The 19,390-nt window shown below is 34.1% G+C and overlaps 1 long non-coding RNA gene across 1 annotated transcript; it reads left to right on the plus strand.

Moving 5' to 3' along the window:
• The first annotated feature begins 992 nt into the window (after window positions 1–992).
• On the plus strand, window positions 993–17,070 carry LOC108368566 (uncharacterized). Its single transcript, XR_001848395.1, has 3 exons — window positions 993–1,005; window positions 11,502–11,512; window positions 16,932–17,070. It is a non-coding gene; the product is annotated as an uncharacterized LOC108368566 (long non-coding RNA).
• The last annotated feature ends 2,320 nt before the right edge of the window (window positions 17,071–19,390 follow it).

A 19,390-nucleotide genomic window follows, 5' to 3' on the forward strand; every position in this document is an offset into this window, starting at 1 on the left:
TAACCAATTTAGCTGCTTTTACAGATGACTGTTTGAAACCATTCAAAAGGGATTCCAAATTGACGCATATACACCGATTTTTCTAACTCCTTTGACAGGGTGTCTCATCGAATGTTGATAGCTAAACTTGAAGGTCTAGGCTTTCATTCTGAGTTTCTGGAGTGGATCACATCCTATCTGGATAATAGACGCTGTGTCGTTTGTTTTGATAATCTATCGTCTTATTCCTTTGTTTCCTCCTCTGGTGTTTCCCAGGGTAGTGTCTTAGGCCCCGTTATTATTTGCCCTTTTTATTAACGATATTTCCTCCTGTTTTTTTAGGTGTAATTTCCTTCTATATGCGGCTGACCTGAAGATATATTATGAAACCAAAAGTCTAGAGGACTCATTCATTCTCCAGGGTGAGCTTGATAATTTGTATAGTTAGTGTTCGCGTAGTCGTTTGTTCCTCAATATGGCTAGTATTGTTCTTACGTCTTACTCTTTTTCAAATGTCCCGCTAAAATCAATTACTGTTTATTTTGACTCCAAGCTCAACATCACTACTCACTTAAACTTTATTGTTTCCAAATCGTTCGCGATGTTGGCCTTTATTCGTCGTAATTGCTCTTCATTTTCCGATCCTTATACTCTCAAACTGTTGAACGCGTCTTTAGTTCGGTCGAGGTTGGAATACGCTGTATTTGTTTGGAAACCCATTCATGTGAACAGATTGGAGTCTGTTCAGAGGGCTTTTATACGCTTTGCGCTGGATGAAATTTGTAGACCCTATTCCGTCCTATCATTCTCGTTGTTTTTTATTGATAAATCTCATGTCCTTAGAATCCAGGCGTACTCTGCTGTCGACGTGCTCTGTCTTTGATATAATTGCAAGCCCGCACCTCCTTATTAAAATAAACAATATTCGATATTTTTTTTTATATGGAAACATGTACCAAACTTTCAACAAACAAATCTTCCAGAAATTAATGGTAAGTCCTAGCATCCTCAGACGTACACTTTATTGTACTAAAGAATGTGCTAAAAAGCTGCATACTCAACTTTTTTCTAAAGAGTGTAAATAAAAAGTGCAATATTTGAATGAAATTTTGCAGAATTTTCTTTAATTTTGCACGAGGTTTGGAACTCTGATTTTTGGTGTTTTTGTTGTAGAATTAACCATATAAAAAATTTGCGAAAAATAAAATATTTAAAACATAGTTGCCTGTATTGTAAAAAATTCACTGTACCTAAACTTTACTGACTGACTGTATGTACTCCAATTCATTCCCAATATTTTGGTTTTGCCTTTGCTTCAAAGCTACACAGCTCTTCAACGTTTTGTTTTATTGAAACCTGCAAGTTTCTGCTAGTAAAATTTTAATTTTAACAATTTGCAGCTCTGCCATGTTGTCACGCTCTCGTTTTGGCTTTCTCTTGCAAGTTTTTTAGGGATATCGAACGATTTTCCAGTAAAACTTCGCAAGTTCCAGCAAAAGCCAGAAAAAAAAAAAATGAAGTTAAGCAGTTTCCAAAGCTAACTCCTTCAACGAGCGAAAATAAATTTATTTTAGTAATAATCCTTAATCCTTTATATCCTTAACATATATAATATTATAAATCCGAAAGTGAGTTTGTTTGTTTGCTACGCTTTCACGCTTTAACTACTCAACCGATCATCTTGAAATTTTGTACACTGCTGCCATTTAGCCCAACTTAAAATATAGGATACATTTAATATCTATTAGACAAACAGAACTTTTTTACTGCATTTCTCAGGAAAAATTTTTGATAGATTACTGGAACTTGGTATGTAGATATATAAAATCATTACCTACGCATGTATGAGGGCTGCCACCTTTTAAAAAAATTAAATTCAACTTCAATTAAGGGAGTTATTTATTTGAAGATTATATTAAAAAATGGATGTCAAGTGGCTTAAAAAAGTTGTAGTTCGAATATATTTTGAAAAGGTATCTGAATAATTAAAATATAGTTGTCTAACGAAATATTAAGAAACCTTTAGTTTGAAAGTTTTGAATTAGAGTTAAGTCTTTCACAGGAGCTGCCTCCTTTTTATTATATTTTTTTTTATTATTATTTTTTTTTTTTATGTATGTTACCGCATAACTTTGGACCACGTCAACCGATTTCGATAATTTGCATCGGAAAGGTAGTGTCTCAGAGGTGGTCCCATACTAATCTGGTTGAGATCCGATCAGTGGATCATGAGATATATATATATATATATTTTTTTTTTATATGGGAGTTGAAGTCGGTTATTTTTTTGCTAAAAATTACTTGTTAACAATTAAGTTCAATTATTTGAAATCAAATATTACAGTAAAAAACGCGCAATGGTTCTGGCGGTTGATTTATCGGTGGTGATTTGAGATTTACCCTTCCACAACTCAACCCTAGTTNTTACAGTAAAAAACGCGCAATGGTTCTGGCGGTTGATTTATCGGTGGTGATTTGAGATTTACCCTTGCACAACTCAACCCTAGTTTCTCCGAATGAAGCTTTAACGCATAATAATACTGGCAAATCACATCCATTGGGCCAATCGTAACACACAAGAGTTCGATATACTCAGTGGTGCAACTGGTCGATTTGATCTGACATTCACGGCACCTTTTCTATTCGATTATTCGTAATGATTCCACCGCCACCTAGGGCTGCCAGTAATAGAATTGACTTGACCGTTACCAATATATATTTTGAATATTAGCCAAAGTGGATCATAAATAAGATTTTTAGTAATAACTTAACTCCAGCGCCAACTGGCGGGTGAAATTGTTAAACTAAACTTTCCAGAGAGCCGCTCAAAAGCACACAAAAACTTCGTTAAAATCGGTCCGGCCATTTAGGAGGATTTCACTCACAAACACACATACAGAAGATTTATGTTTATATATACGTTAGTACGGTGGCACGAGCTATTTACAAATAGCCCATTTTTCTCCATGAGTATAAGATCGATCTCATATGTCGCCGTACCAAGCTCCGGTATTCGACCATGAACACTTCCAGAGATATGCAGTACGAAAAATCCAGCTTGCATGGGAGGTGCCACGCCCCTTTTTCTAAAAGCCCCAATTTTTCTCAAGAGTATGCGTTTGATTTCACAAATCTCTATACCACGTTCTAGTACTCTATCATGAACATATCCAGAGATATTCAATATGAAAAATTCAGTATGTATGGGAGGTGCCACGCTCCCTTTTCCAATAATCCCAATTTTTCTCCATGAGTATGCGTATGTAGCCCATTTTTCTCCATGAGTATAAGACTGATTTCATATATCGCCGTACCAAGTTCCAGTATTATACCATCAACGTATGGGAGGTGCCACCCCCCTTTATATATCGACATTTTTTTAGCCTGTAACCATCCTTGGGACGTCTGAGGCAGGTGTCCGAAATTTCAAAAAAATCGGTTCTGCCATTCTCGAGCTTTGCGAACACAAAAAACGGCTTTCAAAACATATATTAATAAAGAAGATTAGTATGAAGTGGTTTTGAATATGTATCACAATATGTATCGCATAGGTTGCCTACTTTTTAAAATGCTAAATTCAAATGGTTTATTCAATAATTTAAATGAATTATTACAATATGGGTATCAATCGAAATGGTTTTTAAAGGGCTTCATTTCAAAACTACATGCACGAGGTGTCCATCTGTTTTAGATCTTAAATTGAGTTCAGGGGATAAGTTAATTGAAAAAGTATGACAAGTGAGAAGATTAAGAAATTTTTAGTTTGAAAATATTTTGAAGATTGCTAAACAAATTTTAAACCTCCTGTTTTTTAATTGAGTTTTCTTGAAATAAATTTTACTCAATGTAGCACGTGGAAATTTCATACACTCAACGAAGCGGGTGAGGACGATCTAGCATTTTGATAAATTCGAGTAATCATCGTTTTGAGTAATCGAAATCTCGATTACTCGAGTAATTGATCAACCGAACAGATAATTAACCAACTTGCTCGAAAAATCGCCCAGCCCAAAGTTCACGCTGAACGAAGCGAAGCGGAGCTTTTCTCATGAACTCGGCTGCAAAGGTACCGCAAAACATTGACTTACCATCAATGAAAACCGGCAAAAATATTTGCTCAATTTTGTTCCAAAGACTAGTTATAAAGTTCGTTTTTATTTATATCTGAAAAATTAAACAGAAAGTTCAAAATAAAAAACTGCTTTGCTTTCAGCTCCAAAACGTCCATGAAAAAGCTTGCTGTATGAACACGTTGATATAGCTACAGCAATTTGAAATCTTCACTCAGCTCGGAACGGCTTCGAAGCTCCGCTTTCTGTGTGAACGTACCTTAACGCCATACTGGCTTTCCAAACGGCCTGAAAATATTGAATTTAACTCTAGTAATAACAAGTTGGCCTGGGTCCACTGTACCCCTTATGACCATTACGCGTCAGAAAGCAAATTTACAATTATTGATCATTGAATTAAATGATTGATTAAATTTATTATATTCATTTATAAGCATTTGTTACATATTTTTCAAAAAAATCTTAGTGAAAGATTGTCTTACTTTTATTATTAGTACCCCTTGCGGTACTTCTCCCCAACCGTATACTCGGTCATACCTTTTCCTGAAACTCCACAAGTGCCGATACCAACACGCCCTGTAACAGTATCAGGAGATGCAAATATGCTCTTTGTTTTCATTCCAGGCTTCCTGAAGTTCTTATTTGTGAAACTAAGCCATTTCTTTTTATCAGACTCACGCTCCTCTTCTAATTCCTTGAATCGTTGAATTTTTTTCTGTTTTCTTTTCTTCAAATATTCCTTTTGGTTAGGGTGGTGNATTTAATTTAATTGATAACACAAATTAAAATTTTGAAATATTGGCATCAAACTAAAGAGGCTAGGAAATTTTAATGCCGAAAATATTTTTAGGGGATTTGTCAACTGCTTGAAAAATTGTATTCATTTAAATTTGTAAAATAAATGAAATATTACAATACGGATTTAAACTAAAGAGAATTAGGAAGCTTACTTCTGAAAATATTTTTGAAGTGGGTTGCCACCTCTTTGAAAACTTTAATTCAGTTAAATTGATAAGATAACCTAAACGTTGCCTTATTGGTATCAAACGAAAGTATTTGAAAATAACAAAATTACAACAGGCCGATATCTTTTCATAATAGATGTTAAAGAAAAATTAATAGGAGGTTTATTACAACAGCAGAAGTAAAATCTAAAATTTTTATAATTTTGGTCTGTCCGTCTGTATATTTGTATGCGCATCACGCAAAAACTAATGTATGGAATTAAATGCAGTTCTAAACCACGTACATATTGCTAGAGCTCTAATTGAAAATATAGAATCCTTTTTTTTTGTTTTAGTTTATCGTCGATCATTATTCCTAGGTATTTGAATGTATTAACTCTCTTTAGTGCCTCGTTGTTTTTATTTAGAGTTAACAACTGANCTTTTTTTTTGTTTTAGTTTATCGTCGATCATTATTCCTAGGTATTTTAATGTATTAACTCTCTTTAGTGCCTCGTTGTTTTTATTTAGAGTTAACAACTGACTGTCCTCAAAATTTCGCCTTGATATAACCACAAACTTAATTTTACTGACATTCAATTAAGTATGTTCAAGCATAACCAATAGCACTTTTTTTGGAAATTCTGTGTGGAAGGTTTTTCGCTAAAAAAAATTATAACTTTTTGTTGCTGCTGCCAAAAAGTTAAAAAATCTGAGATGCCACAGTTTACAATTTCATACAGTTCTCTGTACAATGTATTTCACTAAACAACTAAACGGCTACACCGATTTGGTTCATATTTGGGACATATGCTTGCACCTTGAAAATAAATGTTCCGACCAAAAATTTACTCGGTATGTTGCTCGGGATATTCCTAAAATTCTTGTACAGACTAAAACGTAAAAAGACTGAAAATGAAACTAAGCACTGATGCATAAATCGCAAATGCATTGGAAAAGGGGCGTGGCACCTTCCGAACAAATTGAACTTCTCATATAGCTTATCTCTGGCACCGCTTACGCTAACGTCCTGAAATTCGACACAGCTACATATGCTATCAATACCGTACTTATGGCGAAAATTGGTAAATATTGGAAAGGCTGCATCGATATACATTTACGTAAACGCGCAAGTATCATTCGATTGGGAACCATTTTCTGCAAGATTTCAATATCCCATTGAACTATTGTAACTTTATTTTTAATTAAAATTTATGTGAAAGTTTTGCGAAACTTTTTTGAATTTTGCACAAAGAATGGAGCTTTGATTTTTCGAGTTTCGTTATAGACTGTCCTATCTACATACCAGGTGCAATCCCGTATTCCTCGGACTCGGACTAGTAAAACTGTCAAAAAATAAAAATTCGCTCAGAGCGAGAGAGAAACATTGAAAAGAACGGGATCGCTTTCTAGTAAATAATGGTAACTTTTGTCAACTTCAACATAACCTCCAAATTTTGGTTGTAAATTTTTGCTTATTTCGTATGTAAACACACATGTAAATAACCAAAAACACTTTCAAATTCATTAGAATCCACTTAAACAAGTAATTAAATACTTTTCAACATGAATTAACAGAGTGCACTATTCTTTTGTTTACAATTTGGTTACCAAACACACTACAGCTGATCGTTTGACAAATTTACTAGAAATTACCAGCAAAAAATTTTCGGACTAAAACTGGTAACTTCTGACAGAGAGAGAACCGTATTTCCTTTCTCTTCTGTCCTCTCAATAGTCAGAGAGCCGAGTACGGGATCGATTTCCAGTAAAATCTGACTGATTCTGACTATTTCTGACTAGTCCGGACTCGTACGGAATCGCAACTACCTATTTGCATAAAATGATAGCCGTTTTCGGTGTTCGGACTAAACTCAAAAACCACTGAATAGAGTTCCGTCAAATTGTCGGAGGTTAGATATACCTTACATATATAGTCCTATTACATGATACTAGAAAACTCGCTACGTGGAGCTGGAGTAGAGCTATTTATAAAAATCATATTTATTAACCGATTTCGTTCAAATTTTAAATGTGAGCATGTACCTGTATGATAAAAAATTATTTTGATAAAAATTGACCCGATGAGTGCCGCTGGAGTAGGGGTTGAAATTCATAACACGTATTAATTTTATGGTAAGCAATGGTTTTTCAGAAAATGGACCCAATGGTTGGCGCTGCAGCCGAAATGTATAGAAACATGGGTTCGGTAAAGAATGAACTATATTTTTATAAAAAATAACCAGAATTAAATAACAACAAAAATAATATGTTAAAACTTGTCATAATGTGGCGCGGCTATAATTATTTTGACTACTGCAGATAATAGTAGCGGAAATAATAGACTCGCCTTATTTTGACCAGTTGAGCTACGTTTCTTTAGTTTGTTTAATGTTTAATATTTTATAAAAGTGCTAGTTATGCAACAAACACCATATAAATCCTCATTTCGAAAAATTTTAACCAAAGTTTCAAAATTTTTATTCAGAATTGAGTTTAAGCTTGCATTTCATTATTAAGGTTTAATGGGGTACAGAAGTTCGTACGAAAAAATTTTCGAAAAGTACGTTTCCACGAGCCCCAAGTTTCGTAAATTGGACACCATTCTCAATTTCAGCTAGAAAATGTGATATGTTCCTCAATTTGGGCATAGAAAAAAAATATGTCAGCTAAAATTGTGTACGAGTCTCAATTTAGGAGAAATGAGAAAAAAAATTAAATTTTTTTGTTGCAACTTTGAACTTTTATAACTTTTGAGTGATTTATACGTCTTAGGCAAAAAACATAGTGACGCGACAAAGAGAGCGACAGTACATTTTCGGATAATAGCGACAAAAACAAACCCTTATTTTTCAATGTGGCAGCACATAGTGAAGCGAAAAGCGAAAAAAGCGACAAAGAGCAAAGCGTCGAAAACAAAAAAATTTGTTTTCGTTGCTTTCTGAGCCGACTGTTGCTTCACTATGTTTTGACGTTTCTTGTCTCTTTCTTCGCTATTATCCGAAAATGTCTTGTCGCTCTCTTTGTCGCGTCACTATGTTCTTTGCCTAAAGACTGTAACGAAAAGAAAGCGCACTCTTTCGAATTCAAATTTATTGAAAAGTAGCGCTTGATGAACTTTTTTTGGGTACGGTTAGAAAACAAGAAATATCATCTTTTTATTACCACCTTGTTTTTTTAAATAAATTTTATAGTTTTCGCGATGCCGCACAGTAATCCGCATTCCAAAAAAGGCGCGCATACACCCTTAAGATGCTCTATATTCGTTATTTCGGGGCCGATTTTCCATTTTATTTTTTAATTTATCATAACACAATTCTTAGCAATCTTTTTCCTGACCATTGTTAAATTACTTGTTTGTTTAGACAATATTTAGTGTCAATTTTGGCAGTAATCAATACAATTGAAAACGTTGTATTTACACTTCAAAACCACAAGTTTACTCAATAAAATTATTCATGAAATTAAACCCTCTATTGTTGTTGTTTTCCTTTTTTTCTAATGCACAAAGAAACATTTAGTCTAGTTTTGCCACGGACAATTTTTTTTCCTACCAAAGTCAACAAGAACCTACTAAAATTTTATTTAAGTTTTTAAGTTTTTTTTAATGTCAAGTTCAATAAAAACTAGCAGACCCGGAAGACTTTGTCCCGCACAAAATTTTTATTTTTTATTGAAACTTTTTGGGCCAACATTTTCACCAACAATTCACGTTTGCGATTTTCATTGGCACATTCATCTGCTAAGATTATGGTTTGGTGGTCATTTGTCGCTTTAAATAACCTAAGGAAAGTGTTATATCCGTGAAGAAGTTGTTGAAATTCTCCAACTGTGCAGCATTTCATATCACTGTTATTCGCAAAACGAAACAAATTTGAAGAATTTTTTCCTCTTCACGACCTGGCGGCAACAATGACCCGTTTCTATAGTAAATCTGGCCTAGAAGCTTTACAGTACAGTTAGTGGAAATTTCAAAATGGGTGCGAATCATTGCTCTACAGAAATGCAATATACATATGTACATATACTTATTTCAGACGAAATACATTAAAAGCTGGAACGCATAATAATATTGAAAAATCACATCCATTGGGCCAATAGTAACACAGTGGAGTTCGATATACTCAATGGTGCAACGGGTCGATTTAATCTGACCTTCACGTCACCTTTTCTCACTTGGCTATTTTTAGTAATAACTCGACTCCAGCGCCACTTGGCAGCACGTTTTTGCAATAGTATTGCTCTTACCATTACCACCACATATTTAACATATTAGCCAAATCGGATCATAAATAAGATTTTTAGTAATAAATCCTCTACAGCGCCAACTGGCGGATTAAATTATGAAACAAAAACAGAGACCCACTCAAACACACACAAACAATTTCGTTAAAATACAATAGCTCCAATTTTTCTACAAGAGTATGCGATTGATTTCGTATATCTCCATACCAAGTTCTAGAACTCTACCACTTCCAGAGATACGTAGTATGAAAACTTTGGTTTGTATGGGAGGTGCCACGCCCCCTTTTCCAATAGCTCCAAGTTCCAGAACTCTACCATGAACACTTCCAGAGATATGGAGTATGAGAAAATTCGGTTTGTATTGGAGGTGCCACGCCCCTTTTGCATATAGAATTTGGTTTATCCTAAAATAATCCTTGGGACACGTGCGGCAGGTGTCTGAAAATTCAAAAAAAAATTGGTTCAGCAGTTCTCCGGCTTTACGAACACTAAAAAAATGGCTTTCAAAATATATATTAGTATAAATATAATATATATTCAGGGCTATCACAGAATCCATCGTAGCTTCGATTTTCGTGAAATCTACGAAAGTGCTATCACAGAATCCGAATGGCTACGAACGTAAATTCGAAATTCGTAGAGAGCCTTCATTGAATCCGTTCGTAATGAAGATTCGTACAGATACTCTACGACGAGATTATGCTGTCGGAACAAAATTTAAAATCACTCAATCTTAAAAATAGTGGAAGAAAGCTGCATTATTTTTAATATTAAATATTTATTATACTCCAAATTTGTTATACTTTGATATAATTCCATATATTTGTGTAAACGTAGACGTAAAATACCAATGCCATACATACATACATACATATGTATGTACATTAAAGTGGTTCAAAAATGTATGTAAAAAAAAATAAGGTCGCATTTTTAATGCCGCCAGCCCCTAGGATTGTTCTATAACAAAAAAATTATACCCCTATTTTTTTATTTTGAAATAAAAAAAAAATATTTATTTTGAAATAAAAAGAATAGGGTGTGCTCAAAGCGCTCAAAGTGTTCAATGTATTTTATGTGGGGGAAAAACAATTTTTCGTAGAAATAGTGTAGAATTCTTGAAAATATTTTTCGATCGGAAAACTTTGCTTATCTTCAGGAGACTCCCGGTAATAATACCCAATTGTTCCTTTAACAATAATTTCATGGTGACTATATTTTATGGGTCCTTGAAAATGCAATGGGGGGACCAATAAAAAATATTTAATCATAACAAATGGTTAAATAAACAATTGGATATCAATATTTGAAGTCTCATGAAGAGAACCACAGTTTTACGATTGAAAAATATTGATTTTCAAGAGTTTTTTGTCATTTTTACGAAAATTTGTTTTTCCCCATATAAAAAACATGGAAAACTTTGAGCGCTGTGAGCACTCCCTAAATATTTTTTTGATTTCAAAATAAAAAATAGGGGTATATTTATTTTCGGTTCAGAACAATCCTAGGGGGTGGCGGCATTAAAATTCCGACTTTATTATTTTGGACCACTCTAATGTAATGTCTGCTAGACGCTATTTAATGAATTAATATTTTGTATGAATCGAGGAAATAATAGTTTAGCAACAATTTATTAGGAAATAAACCTAATTACTTTAAAGTCATAAAAATTTATTTAAAAGACATATTTTTGTATTTAAAATAATAAAATCTAAGCTAAGAATAAACTAAAAAAAAATATTTATTAAAAAAATAAACAAAAATTAAATGAAAAAAGAAAAAAATCTCCACAGCCCCACGACTCAGACTCGAACTCGGCTCTCTCAATTGGCAGTCTAGTGCTTTGCACACTCGACCATTGCGCCTGATGGGGTAGCGTGAGCAAAATGACATACATAAATGTCTGTTGTTTCCTTTGCACTAACTGATTTCGAATCAGCATTCGAAGCTGGCAACGATATTTTCGAGCTCACTCGGATTCAGTGATAACAATTTTTTCGTATTCGTAGCGGGCATTTGAATTCGGAGATTTTCTACGATGGATTCCGTGATAGCCCTGATTATTATTACATTTTGGCTGTATCCGTTATTTCTGATTGTCGCAAAAAAAACTTGCCTAGTGACGAATTCGCCCCTTGATATGGTGGTTGCTCAAAGCTATTTATATTCGAAATTTCATGAAAATTGGAAAAGCTTATCCAGGCAAAAAGCTACCTACGTACAAAATTTTAATCAAATCGGATCATAGATACGATTTTTCGAATAGATCGTTCCCTGGTTTACTTCGCGGAAAAAAGCTACCTACATACCAAATTTTAAGCAAAACGGGCCATAAATACGGGTATTTCGAATAGATCGGTCCCTGGTCCACTCCGCGGAAAAAAGGATCCTATATGCTAATCTAGGCAAAAAGCAAATCTGACCATAAATACGATTTTTTCGAATAGATCGGTCCCTGGTCCACTTCCCTGAAAAAAGGCTCATATATGCNATTGTTTTTCCTATTTGCAATACATATCTCGAATGTGAGACGAATCGGGCCATAAACACGATTTTTAGTAATAACTCGACTCCAAGGCCACCTGGCGGCTCTTTTTTTTTGCAATGGTATTGTTGTTACTATTTTTCCTATTGTCATTAAATATCTCAAATATGAGGCGAATCGGACACTAGATACGGGTTTTACCAATAACTCGACTCCAGCGTCACCTAGCGGTTGTTTTAAGTTATTCTACTATTCAAAACCAAATATCATAAAAATTGGTTCAGCCGTTCTGGAGTTATAAATGGTGTAACTAACACGACATTGTTTTATATATATAGATGTAGATAACATAGCATTTAGAAAAACTAAAACACAGTAGTACAATAAAAACAGATTAACTACATATAATAATTCATTTTACTGTACAGACTTACACAAATGTTTGACGCATACATATTATTACTATTATTATTATTCCGTCCGTAATTGTAATCACTCCAACCTTATTTTCTTTAAGAAGTTAGGCACTTTGGAGAGCGCCATGTTTAAAATTTTGGATGAAGAAGACAATAGTTCCCCAAAGTGCATCAGTCTGCAATTTATGATACGTGGACAGTAACATAGAATATGCTCTGGGGTTACCTCCACCAGCTCAAAAAAAGCTAGGGACCCAGCAAGTGCATTTGGGCTCCACGCGTTGCTCGTTGCCTTGCAACACTTGATGTCCCGGAACCCACCACAGCGATACTTTATTGTGAGCTTCTAGAGCTGTAAAAGTAACGAAATTTCGGATACGTTACTTTACTCGTTACTTTTGATACAAGCACTTATACCTCACAAGAATCCTCGCAGCAAATCTTGCAGCGTAAGGAAATGTTCGTTCTTCCATATGCATACATGTACATACATACATACATATGTATACACGAAACATTTTTTTGTATCGATTCGAACAATTTGATACAGGCTGCGTTTCTTTATACTTTCCCGATAATCCCATTTCACACCCGGAATAAACATAATGCGTTTGAAATATACGTCAACATATCATCAGGAACGTTCTAAAGAATAAATAAACAAAAAACTTTATTCCAAACGTTCAGAATGAATAAAGAAATGCAGCCACAATCAAGCACTTGTACCTCACAGGAACCATGCATGCATGTACATACACAGGCAACACTCTTTAGTATCGATACGAAAAACAGTTTCGTTACCGCACAATATCGAGCCCTAACCGCCAAAATAACGTAAGCGACATTTTTTTAAAATTTTCTTTTTGATGCAGAAATATTCCTAGAGCATCTAGATACATTTCTGCATCAATAAGAAAATTTTGAAAAAATATCGTTTACTTTATTTTGGCGGTTAAGGCTCGATATGTTGTTGTGTATTGATTCTCGTTGATGGTGCATATACGGAACATGCGAATAACGAGACTATTATGTCAGTAACGAAACGAATCTTGCAGCGTAAGGAAATGTTCGTTCGTACATATGTACATATATACATATGTATACACGCAGCATTTTTTGTATCGATTCGAACAATTTGATACAATCAAGCACTTCTACCCAGTGATGGAAAAGTAGGCACAATAGTGCCATTTTTGGCTCTTACATTCTTACAGGAACTTTTGGTACAATTCATTTGGCACTACCATAAAATATTTATATATATATATATGTAGTTTATTAAATGAAAGTGGCAGTTTCTGCAATATCCCAATCATTTTTTTTTTTNCATAATGCGTTTGAAATATACGTCAACATATCATCAGGAACGTTCTAAAGAATAAATAAACAAAAAACTTTATTCCAAACGTTCAGAATGAATAAAGAAATGCAGCCACAATCAAGCACTTGTACCTCACAGGAACCATGCATGCATGTACATACACAGGCAACACTCTTTAGTATCGATACGAAAAACAGTTTCGTTACCGCACAATATCGAGCCCTAACCGCCAAAATAACGTAAGCGACATTTTTTTAAAATTTTCTTTTTGATGCAGAAATATTCCTAGAGCATCTAGATACATTTCTGCATCAATAAGAAAATTTTGAAAAAATATCGTTTACTTTATTTTGGCGGTTAAGGCTCGATATGTTGTTGTGTATTGATTCTCGTTGATGGTGCATATACGGAACATGCGAATAACGAGACTATTATGTCAGTAACGAAACGAATCTTGCAGCGTAAGGAAATGTTCGTTCGTACATATGTACATATATACATATGTATACACGCAGCATTTTTTGTATCGATTCGAACAATTTGATACAATCAAGCACTTCTACCCAGTGATGGAAAAGTAGGCACAATAGTGCCATTTTTGGCTCTTACATTCTTACAGGAACTTTTGGTACAATTCATTTGGCACTACCATAAAATATATATATATATATATATGTAGTTTATTAAATGAAAGTGGCAGTTTCTGCAATATCCCAATCATTTTTTATTTATTTTTTCTGTCGGTGTCGTACATTTTGATCTGTTTAAAAAAATTTCGAACACACTTTATATGGAAAAAATGCATAACATCGAAAACTCATCTCACTCAAAATTCTGAATTCAAAGTATTTTGTTGCGAAAACCTGCTGAGTTTTTATAATTTTTGTACAAAGTTTGAAAAGCCGATTTGTGTACATTTATTTCGTTTATTAAATTATGAATTAGACTTTTATTTAAAATCAATTAAAAAATAATCAATGAAAATAATAGGCGAAACTGGTCAAAATATCTTACTGCCCTTACTTCGCAAATCGGTACATACATATGAGTGCAAGAATGTCAGAATAGCTGTACTTCGGTGTATTTCCCTTCCGTAATTGGAATTCTGTGTAATTTTACTATGAACTTATGTTTTATGTCTAATAGGCAACATATACGGTGCGTCTGACTCGCGAGTCAACTGTGTACGTGTTCACTCGCCTTTCGACTACACACAGTTGAGTCTTTCAGAGTCATATCAGAGTCATGTCGGTGTAACCAACACATATTTATTTTTACTTAACACATCCAAACCTACTCGCGATTCAGACGCACCGTGTATGCCGCTTATAAAAAATCTCTTTTAAAAGTGATAATATAGTTAATTAATAATTATTATATTAAGAAATAATTATTATAAAAGAAATTTAATTTTGTGGCACTTTCATATTCTTTTCGGCACAATTTTTTAAGACCATTAGGAACATTTCGAAATTATGAAATTCCATCCCTGCTTGTACCTCACACGAATCATGCATGCATGTACATATACACGCAACACACTTCAGTATCGATATGAAAAACAGTTTCGTTACCGCACAATATTCTTGCGATCACGTACAAGTCAGTCCGGACTCAGAAATAGTCGNTTTGTGGCACTTTCATATTCTTTTCGGCACAATTTTTTAAGACCATTAGGAACATTTCGAAATTATGAAATTCCATCCCTGCTTGTACCTCACACGAATCATGCATGCATGTACATATACACGCAACACACTTCAGTATCGATATGAAAAACAGTTTCGTTACCGCACAATATTCTTGCGATCACGTACAAGTCAGTCCGGACTCAGAAATAGTCGGAATCAGTCAGATTTTACTGGAAATCGATCCCGTACTCAGTTCTCTGACTATTGAGAGGACAAAAAAGAGAGTAAATACGGTTCTCTCTCTGTCAGAAGTTACCAGTTTTAGTACGAGAATTTTTGCTGGTAAATTCTGGAAAATGTGTCAAACGATCAGCTGTAGTGTGTTTGGCAACCAAATTGTAAACAAAAGAAAAGTGCACTCTGCTAATTCATGTTGAAAAGTATTTAATTACTTGTTTAAGTGGATTCTAATGAATTTGAAAATATTTTTGGTTATTTACATGTGTGAGCTGAGTGTGTTTGCATACAACATAAGCAAAAATTTGCAACCAAAATTTGGAGGTTATGTTGAAGTTGACAGAAGTTACCATTTTTTACTAGAAAGCGATCCCGTACTTTTCAATGTTACTCTCTCGCTCTGAGCGAATTTTTATTTTTTGACAGTTTTACTAGCCGAGTCCGAGGAATACGGGATTGCACCTTATGTTGTGTTTTATTGATTGACGTTGATTTTGCACATACGGAACATGCGAGTAACGAGATTATTATGTGAGTAACGACTCGGTACTACAAGCACTTGTACCTCACAAGAATCATCGCAACGATTCTTGCAGAGGAAGGAAATGTTCGTTCATACATATACATACATGTACATATATAATAATAATAATAATATCCCAACGGGGTTTACCCTTCAATCCCGCCCATCCGCACGAGGGGCGCAGTCCGCATGACGTACGGAACCAGTATTTTCAATTTTTGCGCCGAGTCACGATAGGCAGGAGTTTGTTAAGTGTCGAGATCTAAAACTGTTCAGCTACAGAACTAAATTCATCAGCCGATTTTATTTCTTTATTTTAATGATTCATTTATTGAGAGAGGACAGTATCGATTTTTTAATGCTGAAAATCGGATCTGATATATCAAACGTGAAGGAATGAGAGTTAAAATCCTGGTATAAGCAATACATAGTTTTGTACCGATCCGAACAATTTAATTCAATCAAGCACTTGTACCTCACACGAATCATGCATGCATGTACGTACATACACACGCAACAGACTTTAGTATCGATACGAAAAACAGTTTCGTTACCGCACAATATGTTGTGTTGTATTGATTCACGATGATGGTGCATATACGGAACATGCGAGTAACGAGATTATTACGTCGCTCGAATAAAGAAACAGTGTAAATGCCACATACACTATTATTCGATAATTGCACCATTGGATAGACAATCCTTTAATCTATTAGAAAAATCTTTAGTTTTCTTAAATATCTCTTTGGCTCACTAATTTACTCCCGAAAAACGAAATTGTATTTGTATGGTTTGTAATGGTTTATAAAAACTTTCAATTCGTTTTTCTCAAAACTATACTTTTCATGTTACACTATTTCATTATTCCAGCGACGATTATATGAGTAACGATTCGGTACTTTCGAGTTAGAGTAACGAATACATACGGTTTGCTACAGCCCTATAAGCTTCCAAGTGATTCAAAAAAGTTTTACAGCTTTCCACAAGCCTGCTGCCATTTTAAAAGAGTCTAAGGTCGCGTACGCACAGAAAGTCGAGCGGCGCCGAGCGCAGCAAGGCGAAACAAAGCGAAACAAAACGAAGTTGCTGGTGTTCACACTGAACGAAGCGAAGCGGAGCTTTTCTCTTGGTCTCGGCTGCAAAGATACCACAAAACTTCCGCCAATTAAAAGCGGTAAAAATATTTGCTAAATTTTATTCAAAAGATCAGTTTTTATTTGAATATTTTGTTTGCAGCAGCGTCATGAAGCTGAAAAATTAAATAGAAAGCGCCAATCTATAATTATTATTATTACCTAAATCACCTAATTTACTTACCTAAATTATTCCTTAAAAATACTTGACATTCACATTCACATCCGCGGATGTCTAAAATTCCACATTCGCAACATCCCTAGTATGTATGTACATACCGTGGTGGAAATAATTATAGCCGCACCAAATTTTGACAAGTTGTAACATATTCTTTTGGTTGTTATTTTTTTAATAAAAATATAGTCCAATCTTTAACAACACCCGTGTTCTTTGTTGTACTAGAATTCAATGGGCTATAAAACTACATACTAAGAATCTTTCTAGGCAATGTAATTAAAAAAGTTAAAATTTTTACCAAAGTTTATTGAATTTTTTTAAGTATTGCACAAAGTTTAAAACTTGGATTTACACGGGTTTTTTTAATGAATGATCTATATTTTTATAAAAAAAAAAATAACCAAAATTAAATAACAAAAATAATATGTTAAAACTTGTCAAAATCTGGTGCGGCTATAATTATTTCGACTATTGTATATATTTTTCGTCTGTTTCATTATTCACACTTCAAAAATTGTAAATGATAAATTTGTCACAAGGCTTCCGAGATGTCAGAATCTTCTGGTTCTCAGCTTTCTACCAGGAAACGTCGTCCCAAAACGCGATACGTACGTACTAATGTAAAATATTTTGTTTAATAAACTTAAAATTTTTGTTTTAAAATGATTACCGGCAGAGATCGAATCCATATTAAAATAAATAATTGCTCTCAATAATGTGAAACCTATTAGATTGCCAAAGATTTCCAGCAAAGAAAACATAAAAAATTGCCAAAATAGCGTTTTGAAGCCATATCACACAACGATCGAAAGAAGCAGCTAAATACTCCGCAATTAAGTCCGCATGTAAAAGGCTACTATGTTTTACAAAACATTGAATTGATATGTTACTGCAGTATTGAACAAGCTTTTATTTCTTTACGAAAAAAAATTTAAATAACAGTATATTGCTTTACCTAACCTAATTATTTTTTGAGATCTGGAATAATTATTGAAATTTTACTTCACTTCTGGTTCCTCTTTTTATGTAAATACATTTAAACTTCATTATCGAATACTTATCAGTAGTACTGAAATCTACTTAAAAAAGTTATAGCTCTCAATATTGTCAAATGTTTGACGTACTATAGTGGTCACGTAAATTCCGATTTGCGAATGGTAAGGCAAATGAATGTAAACAAAACCTACGTCCATATACTTTAGATAAGTCCCTTTTTACCCTCAATGCACAGATTTAGTGTGCAAAACTGTGCAAAAAAGGATGCACTCAATCAAAGTTTACAATAAATATATAAAAAAAACGAGGGAAAAGGCGAAGATTTGAAGACTTATCAAATGCAGACCGAAGCAAGCACCGCAATATAAAAATCATTTTCTTAAAATATGTACTTTGTGGTAATCTGTACAAAATCGTTAAACTACCAATTATCGCAATACCACGTAAGCTTCTCTAATATAATAACAAAAAATCAAAGCCGAAGTACACTGCTCATAAGAACCTTTTTCTTAGGGTGCTGAAAAAAAAATAATAATTGAAATGTCATTCACATGTGATACCTGTAGGGTATCCCTAACACGTATCAAGTATCAAAATTCATTTTTTCGCATGTTCGCTTTTTTGCCTCATGCGCGAGTTTTCAATAATCCGGACCATTGTGTGCCGTAAACCGAAGAGGAAGTGCGAAAGAAAATTATGTACAATTACTCCACTGAAAAAGCATTTTCGTATCGATAGTTGGCCAAACGGTATAAAGTCAGCGTAGATAGTGGCAAAACGTCATTAACAAGTTTGGTGATCCTGCTTCCATCAAAGACAGGCCAAAAAGTGGAAGAAAACAAGTGTGCAACTGGCCAAAATCTTGAATAAAGTTTACTGGCTTTAATAAACCAAAACAAAACAATGTCCGCGAGATATTTGGCAAAAAGACAAAAACAAGTGCGTCCATGATACAAAGAGTTAAGAAAGACATAATTTGAAAACTTGCAAAAAACAGAAAAAACCAAAAAAAAAAAACTAAAAATGTAAAGACAACTGGAAGTGGGTAAAAAAAGGCTCCTAAAATTGTACGAACGTTTGTTTCGTGACTCCGTTGAGAGCATTGTGATAGACGATGAAACTTAGGTCAAAATGGACTAAAGAAAGTTACCAGGTCAACAGTTCTACACGAAATGGAAGGGCTGTACAGATGAGCAGTCAGTGTCATGTTTTGAAGTGGAAAAATTTGGTGAGAA

The sequence above is a fragment of the Rhagoletis zephyria genome, unplaced genomic scaffold (genome assembly GCF_001687245.7).
Source record: "Rhagoletis zephyria isolate East Lansing unplaced genomic scaffold, Rhagoletis_zephyria_1.1 Rzeph_scaffold_03190, whole genome shotgun sequence".
Lineage (NCBI taxonomy): Eukaryota > Metazoa > Arthropoda > Insecta > Diptera > Tephritidae > Rhagoletis > Rhagoletis zephyria.